Below are 11007 nucleotides of genomic sequence, written 5' to 3' on the forward strand. Positions count from 1 at the left end.
AGCAGAATTACATTAGCCAGGAACTTCACAAACTTCAAAAGACTGCATCAGAAGAAGATGTGATGCCTGATACTGTAATTCATATGGATGAGAGTTTTACTCCTGATCTGTAAGTATTTGAAAACCAGTTTTTTTTTCAAAAACAGCAAAAATACACATTATGTTTATTTGTGTGGAATGTATGAGCTGGATTGTTTTTAGAGCAAAGACATTGGAATAGCATCCAATATTTGATAGTTACATTCTGCAAAGCTAGGTGTTTTGCTTTAATGTTATATTGTATGTATAAATTGTATTTTCTACCAGAATGTGTAACAATTTAGTAAGCTAACCTGAAATTTAATATTTTTGTCAATATTTTGAAGAAGTGGAAGCGATGAAAGCAAATTGTAATTCTCATTAATAAATTTACCAAAGGAGATTTTTTTTCTCCATCCTTCAGTCTTGGCTTTACATTACCTCGCCAAATCAAATACTAGGAATGAAGCAAGATGCTATCACTATTCAAAGCATCATGTTTTCTGTAGGTTGGAAGAAAGCATGCTGAATATGTTGACTGATTATTTAAGTTACACATTTTACTGCTTTTAGTACGCTATTCATGGTGAAGGAATATAGAAATTTTCTTGCATCATTTATTGACAAGATTAGGAATTAAGTGAGGTATGCTAGATTCTGTTATTTGCTCACCTTGAAAGTTTCAAAATTTTGGAATGGTCACAGCTTAGATATCTCAATATATTGTACTTTGTGCAAGTTTTAAGACCTGTATTTAAGACTTTACTTATGCTGTACAGTTCAGAAATCAAAACTGTCAGGAGCAATGTCTTCTCGTTTTGCAAGTTATTAATCAAATCTGGGCAAATGATGTACGCTACTTATAGATTTCTCTAATGCTTCATTACTTATTTTCGTCCATGGGTTGTGGACAACACTATCTAGACCAGCATTTTTATTATCCTTGCGGTTTCCCTCGAAGGTGGTCGTGAGCAGCCTTTTTGAATTGCTGCAACCTTTGGAGTGTAGGGACACCTAGAGTGCTGTTAGGAAAGGAGTTCCAGGATTTTGACCTGTATTGATTTCCTTGAATTGTGATGATTGACTTCAACAATCCAACTAACTTCCCTGATTTCCATTAACTCCAGTTGATGTCATACTCGGTCAAAAGCTGTCTTGCTGTCAAGGGCAGCTGCTGTCATCTCACTTCCATAAATCATCTCTTTTTTTTGTTCATGTTTGGAGCAATGCTATAATGAGGTCAGGAGCTGAGTGGCTCTGGCATGGACTAAAATTGCCAAAGTCCCAGTTCTTGCATCATATCCTAATGACACAATCTAATGTTGTCACTAATATCGGGGTTTCTTTGTATACACAGTTCAGATACAATGAAGAATACCACTTACAGCAACCTAACTATATTGATTACCCACCCTTTCTCATGATATATTCCAGATACTTGTGAAATCCTATATGATTTTTAAAAAATGAAATCTATCATGGAGACATCCCTGTTTAGGAGTGATTTACACTGTTTTCAAATAAAAGATGGTTAAAACTTTGTATCTTTAGATATCAGCCCTGTCATCAGTATGTATTTTTAACAAGGTGTGAAACTAAAATATTAAAAACTTAAAATTCCTATATTTTCCTATGACTTCCTATAATTCCTTGGCCTGAAGAATTATTTTGCAGTCTATTCATAGATCTGTCCACATAGCACACTTTGGTTATTTACGGTTTTTGAAAATGAATCCATCTTCTGTTTACTATATTCCACTTACTGTAAAAATCAATACAGGAATATGTGTGGAGAATTGTGGTTTTCTGGTTTTGTGGTTTTAATTCACCAGCCTAGAATTTTGCTGTTTTATTGTGGATTGAAGTGTGTTGCTTCTCTGTACAATACTTCCAGTATTTATTGTTAAATAGTTCTCTAAATAATTCCAAATTGAAAATAATTGACACCCCTCATTCCCAAATTAATGAAGTGCAAGAAAACATTATAACAGTGAACCACAAGTTTTCTTACCTTGAGATTTTCCACCAAATTCTACTTAACATCATACATTTCTGCAGCTCTCACACCACTACTTTTCTGGGAGTGGTATAACTGTAGTCATGTAGTAACAAATTGCGAAGTTGTCAGTCATCCATATGGGTAAGGCTAGATTGATGGGCTCTATCATTATTTACAGATTATGTCATACCTTCCTGGGTGGTAGATGCCAATAATTGTCAGTAAATATCAATACTAATAAATTCAATTTTAAGTAATTAAATGCTGTGTTTTTTTTTCCTAAATGGTTGTGGAATCCTGCAATTTAAAGTAATTTAGCCCCAGATTAATTTCATTAATTGGAGTAAACAAACAATACACAACTCACTTAATTTTTATGTAAATTACTTTTTCTATTATAAGTTTATTTCTGTAATTTGTTTGTATTTACATTTAAATTGCATTTCAATAAATTGTTTCAGGAATATTTTCCAGGACATGATGTATCGGGATACATTGGTAAAGTCGTTTTTAGATCAGGTATGAAATTGTGGAAATATGATGTAATGGTGAACAATTTTCCCTGATGACTTTGTATAATAGCTTTTTAATATTTTTATGGAAGATTAGTTCTTATATTTGATCACAAACATTTTTGGTACAGTATTATCTAGAATATAGTTTGACCAAGTTTTTTGTTTTTTTTCTTTTCTAAGAAATGTTACAAAATAGCAGTTTCAAAGTATTCACATAAATCAGCTGTTTTGATGTAAATTTTAAAATTAGATTAGTAAAATTGTGAATTGAAAATTTCTGTTTTACAGATTTTTCAGCTCAAATCAGGCTTGTCCCTCAGGAGCATTTTTTGTCACAGTTCCTCCTTGTTCTTCACAGAAAGGCTCAAACAGTGATAAAATACATAGAGGATGAAACGTATGCAAAAATTTATTTTCTGAATTTGTTATTTTAAAATCATAGGATCTAATGGATTTTGAAAATATCTCTACTTGTCTAAATGCTTTTCTTAGTAACTGCCCTCCTAAATATTTAACATTAAGTCCTCGTTTAAAGTTGATTTGGGTAATGTTTGCTAAAATAGTGACAATATACTGTTTATTGTTGTGTTTCTCTTTAATTTTGTTTTGCACGGTCCACCCTGTTCTGAGGCTTGCCTACCCTCAAAACCTTCTTCTCTTTGCTTCTGCACTTAGTCCTGAAATGAATTTTTTCTCTGACTTCCATTCCCATCCTCCATTTTTACCTTTAACGTCTCATGTCATTTGGGACTACTCTTGCACACTGGCCTTCCTCTCATTCCTGCACCTGCCATCAGACCTTCATCACCCCCATCTCCTGCTCCTGCCCTCACTCCTCCCCACCTCTCTTCCCCCACCCCGGTTTTAGCCTTTAAAATGTTGGTGACCCTTGCCACCACAGGGAACTTGCAACTCTTTTCCTGGCTCCTATTTTTGAAGGTACCCTGAAATCCTAGTAGCACATGTTCATTGGTGCAGGTTGTTCTGGACTTCAGCTACTATCTGCACTGAGCAATGCTGCCACTAGATGGAACCTGGTTAATTAACACTTCTTCAGGTTAATGTCATATTAGTATTTCTTTACAGCATTTGCCTTTATATTGTAGTACATTTTTAAAAAGTTGGATTATTTTGTTTATAAATGTAGACATTGAAGAATGTACACTGTTCAAAGTTAATGTTGTAACATTAAAGGTCCTGAAGTACCCAAGAATTTCTTTTATGTTTAGTGATATGTTTTATTTTGAAAGCTGGTTCTGCTAGGAATACGTAGCAATGTACACTTAAGGTACGGTATTTGAACCTATATGTAGTTTTATTTCTGGGCAATGAATATCTGAAAAGAGCCTAGCTGCAGTTTTAACATTGATTTCTATAGAACCTATGATTCACAATGTTGTTTCACTTAGTCGCAATTTTAAGGAGCACAAACACAAATTTAAAAATGAGAACTTGATATAAATGCAAATGCAGCCCCTCTCTTCCATAATTTTGTTTGCTTCGTTATTACATGTGTCATTTCCTTGCCATTGAGCATTACTTAAGATATTCTGATAAGGAGGAAACCAGTCAGCTTAATCTCAAATTGATGGTACGTTTTCTCGTAAGTTTAACATTTTAATATTGTCTCAAACTATAAACCGACTAGTTCTGTACTTCTCTGCATACTACCTTCCACTTGAAAGCAATTGTACACACCATCAAAACATTACAATCCTGAAACAGTTTCCTGTAACTGAGCTGGGATTAACACTTGTTTAAAAAGTAAATTCAACAATAATCTAAACAAAAGTCCAGCTCTGAGAAATAAGAGCATACTAAACATTAACTTTGTCAATTGAATCAAATTTATTGGAAGTACCAACAATATGCATTCTGCTTAAACTTCAGTATAAGTTTGATGCTATGACATCATAGCTACAGAAATATAATGATCCTCATGTAAGCTTTCATTACTTAGTCATAAATTCAGAATTATCATGCATTAAAAATAGTTAAATAATTTACCAGTAAACACTTTTTTTCATTGTTCAGTCAGAAAAACAGATGGCTTGGAAAACGTAATGGAAAATTATATGTTTGAATAAATTGTTCATGGGGATATTTGATTATAGGACTAGCCAGATAGGCTGCAATTCTTTATGGCCTTATTCTTCCAGTTTTTTAAATATAAAATTGTTCATTAATTTTTTTGACTAAATAACATCGGCCAGTGTGTTTAGCACTTTTTCATAACTGATTATATTTTATACAGTTAGACAGGGATAACTGCCAACAGCTGTTTGAAGCAATAACATATTTTGTTGTTTTACTTGTTTTGTGTGGCAGTTACCTTCAGCAGGTGTCCCCTGCTCAGTAACCATTGCCAAAAGTCATATCTTCAATGAGTAAAAATATATTTTACTGTTGCTTATGTATTGATATACTTGGGATTACACTTCTGAATAACTACCTTGAATGATCCTTGGCTTATTGTTATTTTCCTGGAATTATCTAGAATTAAATATTTAATCGATTCTGTCAGATGGTGATATTAGAAGTGCACCTGGTTAAGGCAATAAAAAGGTTTCCTTTTCTTTGGATATAGTGACTACATGTATCCTGATTAAAATATTGTTGAGTATTATTAAAGTTGCCATGTGTAATTATAGTTCAGTTTTCCTCTTTTGAGTAGAGAATTTAAAATCATACCTAGGACCTTAAATACAGTCATTTACTTTTACTTTTAAATTGAGTGAGAGTATTTGGGTATTCATTAAGAATGCCCTTGATGAAGGTAAATAATGCATTTAATCAAAGGTAATATATATCTTCTAACCTGTACAGGCAGAATAAGTAGATGATAAAATCATGTATTTCCAGTTCCCATGCCTCAACCTCTAAAGGTGTTGTAAAAAGATTAAAGTGAAGACATAAATGCCAAATAGTTAAACTTTGAACACGGGTAAAGATCAAAAATGTTTTCGTATTCAAATATTTTGAAAAGCTGGAGCATAAGCTGATAAAACAAAACAGACAGTATTAAGTGTAATTTTATGAATTGGAGCACAGTACAAAATGTATTGGAAAAACAAGGAAACACATTGATTAGAACATGGTTGGAACTGGTTTACACCAAAGAAAAGTTCAAGTGCATCATTTGGAAGTGCTGAAAATTCTGTGGGTGTTTATAACATAAATAGGTAAAATACTGCTCAGTATTTTAGTATATGACTGGAGGGTATACATGTACAGTTGTTGCACTCCCTTCATTTCTTTTTTGCAAAGTGGTACTTGTATTTTTAAACTAGGTTGTTAGGACTTGAATTGTTCTGCCAGAAATATTAGTTTAGGCCTAAGGCATAATAAATTAAAAAAGACAGACTATTTACAAAAGGGCAGTGACATTAAACTAAATAGGTAGCTGTTTTGAGAGCTGATACAGGCATGATGACCTGAATGGCAATGTCTGATAAAATCGGATGTTTTATTTTGATACTAACTGTTTTTTTCTGTTTATTTCTTTAGCCAGAAGGGAAAGAAGCCATTCAAATCCTTGCGCAATCTGAAAACTGACCTTGACCTTGCAGTGGAAGGTGATTTGGCTATTATCATGGCTATAGCTGAGAAATTAAAGCCAGGCTTACATTCATTTATTTTTGGAAAATCTTTCTACACAAGTATACAAGAACGTGATGTATTAATGTCACTTTAGAGACATGTGTATTGCATTTCACATTGTGAATGATTGTGTATCTGCTTATTGCAGATAGCTAATTAACATGAAGATGTAATTATGATAATACATGTATTGAATTAGTGTCAAACCAACAACTAGTTTACAATGTTTGTATTTGACACAACCATGGAGCAGCAGTCTATAAATAAAACTTAATAGCACTGAATCTAGGAAGCCAAACTGTGGTGGGAAATTAAACAAGTAATCAGAGGAAGAGGCTCCACAAATGTCCCAAACCTCAATGGGAGATCCCATCACATCATTGCTAAAAATGAAGTTGGAGTTTACAGCCTTCTTCAGCAATAATCCTATTAGAATGCATCAGATTAATAAACTATGTATCAAACATAAGAATGCTCAATTCCATATCTATTTGAGATGATTTGAATGCATCTCAATAGGAAAAATATCTCTTGTCCTGATTGCCCTTTCTGCAAAACTGGAATCAGAACACCTTGCGCATGATAGCATCTTATGCAATTTAGGGTTTTACCTAGTGCAAAATAACATTGACTGAATCCAGTACTCCAAGGCTAGGAAGTTCTGGGGCATTTCGTATCCATACTTTTCAAAATTTTTAGAACATACTTACGTATTTTCATTGATTAAGATTAGATCCCATACAGAAGTATGCAAACATATAATGGCTGAACTAAGAAACCTTCACCTTTCTGTATTTCCATTGACAACATCTCAGCATCTACACTGTAAAACTCCTTCGAGAACTTTGTTTTAATTCTCCAACTCTTTATTTAATTCCAAATAAAATAGGCCCATTATTTGCAATATTTTCCCTCGGGACAATCCTCCCATCTCAACAAAACAATTTGGTGATTGTTTATTGCATCATTCCCAAGGCATATATATCCTGCCCTTGGTAACAAGACCAATAAGATATTTCAGGTGTTGTCTCACCAAAGCCATATAAATTGCAGCAAGACCTCCATAGTCTTGTGCTACAAACCCCTTGCAAAAACATGTCATTTGTCGTCCTGACTACTTGCTGTGCCTGCTTTTAGCTTCATGATTTTTGTTGTAAGAACCTTGTGTCCTTTTCCATGCTTCCAACTTTATATTAGATTTGTCACCCTTATGTCCAATAATATAGCTGAAATATATCCCTTTGCAACCTTTTTGCATTTTCCTCACAAACTATTTTACACTTAGGTTTTCCATCGACTGTTTGAGAATTTAATGGAAGAAACTGGAATAAAAGTTTGTACCTATGGGGGGAAAGTACGATGTTAGATTGTCTGAACAACCAAATTTTCTTTTAATCTGTTATTACATAGGATAGATTATGTATGTCTCTATTATCGCCCCTAGGTATTTAACTGAGTTGATTGATGAAATAGCTGAGTAAATCACTCAGCTGTATCAAATACCTAGAAAAGAAAACAAAAATAGCACTAAGATAGGCAACTTGGTTGAGACCTGGGCATCAAATCAAAATGCAATAAAGGAATACCAAACTGTGGTGTTCCCCACAGTTCTCATGAGAAATAGGAGCAGGAATAAGCCAGGCAGCACCAAGAGCCTGCTCCGCCACTCAATAAGTTCATGGTTGATGATCTACCTCAGCTCGACTTCCTGCACACTATTCCTGAGTAATCAAAACCTACTTTATTCTAATGGAATATTTTCAGTATCTCAATTCAAAGCATACTCGGAGTTTTCCAAAAAGCCTCTTCATCTCAGTCCTAAATTGAGCTATACTGAAGTTGTGACCCCTAGTTTATAACTGCCCAGACAGAGGAAAGTCTGTCCAGTATCAATTCTGTTGGGCTGTTTTAGAATTTCATATGTTTTGCTGAGATCACCTTTCATTCTTCTAAACTTTAGAAAATATAGGTTTAGGTCATTCTGTCTCTTCTCATAAGATAATTGCCCCCATTCCAGGAATCAGCTTGGTTAACCTTTCCTGGAAAGCATATATTTCCTTGAGGATATAAGTAAAACTATTTGCGATGCTCTAGAAATATCTTTGCATGGGGTGAATGTTACAAGGATGGATTATCCAGCCTCTATTGTAACAGTTATTGACAACACACCAACTAGAAACCCAGCTATTTTGCACAATGGTACACTGAGAACAGCCTTAAGAGTTGGACTTCTATCTTCATCTGGGAGGAAGCCCTGCTCTACAAAGACTCTGGCCAGTGTTGGGTTGTGACTCCTGCTGGAACTACAATCACAAGCCAGAGAAGTGTTATGGATGCTAGTGTGTCATGAAGTTTGGAGATTTTGGATGGACAGCCTGGAGGGCACAAATAAAGAAGAGGTGGGACTATATTTTATAAGCCAGGAGTTCACTATTTGGCCTCCAAAAAGCTTCAATAGGCTCACGCACAGATATACTTTGGGAGACAGATCTCAGGTGGACAAGAAGCTGATGGGCAAGCCACTAGTTTTATTTTTTGAGCTCCTTGACCTTCAAATACACTGGTCTGAGTGGGGTGTAAAATTCACTACCTTGGGTGTATTGTCATCAGGATCAAGAGGTTGACTTTTTTTCTGTGTCATCATTAAAATCACGTCTTTCCAAGTCATAGCATCTCCTGAATCCAACCTTGCCTCAGCTTCTCTGGTGAATCATCATCCATGCCTTTGTAAGCTCCAGACCTGACTATTTAAACACATTTTTCCTGACATACGCATTCTACATCCAAATTGAATCCATCTAAAAGTCTGCTGCCTCTGTACTGACTTGTACAAAATTCCACTTGCACATCAACCCGTTACTGGCTGACCTCCAGTGGTTAAGCAAAACCTTCCTTTTAAACTTTTCATTTTTGTTTTCAAATCCCTCCATAACTTCACCCTTTCCAACAGCCTCCACCTTTCCCTCTATCTCCAGCCCCCTGAAATACCTGATCTCTAATTCTCACCACTTGAGTATCCCTGATTTTAAAGACTCCTCTATTGTTGACTATATCTTGAGTTGCTTATACCGCAAGCTTCAGTTGCATCCCTAAGCCATTTCTCTATCTCACTTTTCTCCTCAAAGGTACTCCTTAAAATCTTCCACTGTCACCAAGCCATTGGCCATCTGGCCTTGTCTTATGTGATTCGGTATCATTTTGTTTTCCAATGCCTCTATGAACTGTCTTGGGATGTTTCCTTATGTAATTACACTATATAAAGAAGACTGTTGGTTTTTGCACTTACTCACTCAATTCCAGAGATTGGTACCAAATTTCAGGTGCCAGCTGTCTCCATGGACCAGTGAAGCAATAGCCTGTCATAATAACATTCACAGTCATCTCTTAGTCAGACTGCTGGAGCCCTCAAGCCCCTGAATATAGGCTGTCCACTTACAGGAAAGATATATTATGCTTATACAGTAAGGGAGGGTTTGGTTTGGCCTTGGGAGTACTCCACATTGATTCTTAACCCCATGAATACAGTTCAAGGGCAAAGCATACTTATCAAAATTATTTTTCCATCAACCAATTACATTCGTTCACCCCATATTGAACAAGTAGTGACACACTATATCTATCTTTTTCCTTCATTGATGCTTGATCAAACTTCTTACCTACAGCACTGTTGGAACATATTCATGACATAGATTGCAGTGGTTCAAGAAGACAGCTCACCACTAGGCTCTCAAGGACAACTAGGGATGGACAATAAATTGACCTTGTCAGTGACACCCTGTAATGAATACAAATATAACCGAATAAACAATCAAATGGTAATTAAAACTATTTCCACCATGTGTTTGCAATGTGGTTCCAAATTCTTGTTAAGTACGTCACGCCATGAAACTTTGAAACATCATGTATATTCCAGCAGGGATATGTCATCTCTCATCTTTGACTGTGTATCAAGTAAGGGACAATAGCTTCCCTGAGATAATGGTCATAATGTATTTTAGAAAACAGTGTTCAACTTGTTAAGAAAAAAAATTAAAAATATATTATTGCGAGTTCTTAAGATCTGGAACAAAAACAGAAGTTGCTGGAAATGCTCAGCATCTGTGAAGAAAAAATCAGAGCTAATGTTTGGGTCCTTTGACCCTTCCTCAGAACTATTTTTTTTGGTACCAGGAAAATGTTGGTTTATGTGCAGAAAATAGGGAGGGGGATGGGGTAGGGAGTAAATGATAGCATAAAGGACAGAGCCCAAAGAGAGAGAAGAGCAATTGGATACACAAAGGAGTTGATAATGATCTGACTAGGAGGGTAAATAGCTGTTAATGGGGACTGTCAGTGACTAACTATAGGTGATGTTAAGATCAGGAACTGGTTAAATCTCTGATCTGTTGTGAATGTGAATTCTGTTTGCTGCATGAATAAGATACCTGAGTTTTTTACATTAAAAATCCTAAGATCTTTAATAGAAATGAGTTGAGATGAATTTTATTGATGTATTCTATCCCTCTTCCCACTCAAACTTAAGGAAAGAATCTGTCCACATTTAAAATTAATGAAATCTTTTACCTGGCTGATCTCAATGACATTTGTTCTCAGCAAATCTGTAGTTGGTCTGTAATCTACTTAAAGAATATGTTCACAGATTGGTATTTTGAATACATTTTAATTATTGTCATTGTCAGAAATAGAAGCCAAGTTATTGCCATGAGGAATACTGTCATGATTTCTCAACCACTAAACCAGTCCAAGAACAAAGAACAATATAGCAGAGGTACAGGCCTTTCTGACCTCCAAGCCTGTGCCGACACATTTTGCCCTTCCATTCTAAAACTGTCTTCACTTACAGGATCTGTATCCCTCTATTCCCTTCCTATTCAT

General features: G+C 35.2%; 1 pseudogene; it reads left to right on the plus strand.

The window, feature by feature from the left end:
* Positions 1–5: 5 nt before the first annotated feature.
* On the plus strand, positions 6–10592 carry LOC109911224 (annotated as a pseudogene).
* Positions 10593–11007: the final 415 nt, after the last annotated feature.

This window comes from Rhincodon typus, unplaced genomic scaffold (genome assembly GCF_021869965.1).
Source record: "Rhincodon typus isolate 14 unplaced genomic scaffold, sRhiTyp1.1 hic_rhity00000920, whole genome shotgun sequence".
Classification (NCBI taxonomy): domain Eukaryota; kingdom Metazoa; phylum Chordata; class Chondrichthyes; order Orectolobiformes; family Rhincodontidae; genus Rhincodon; species Rhincodon typus.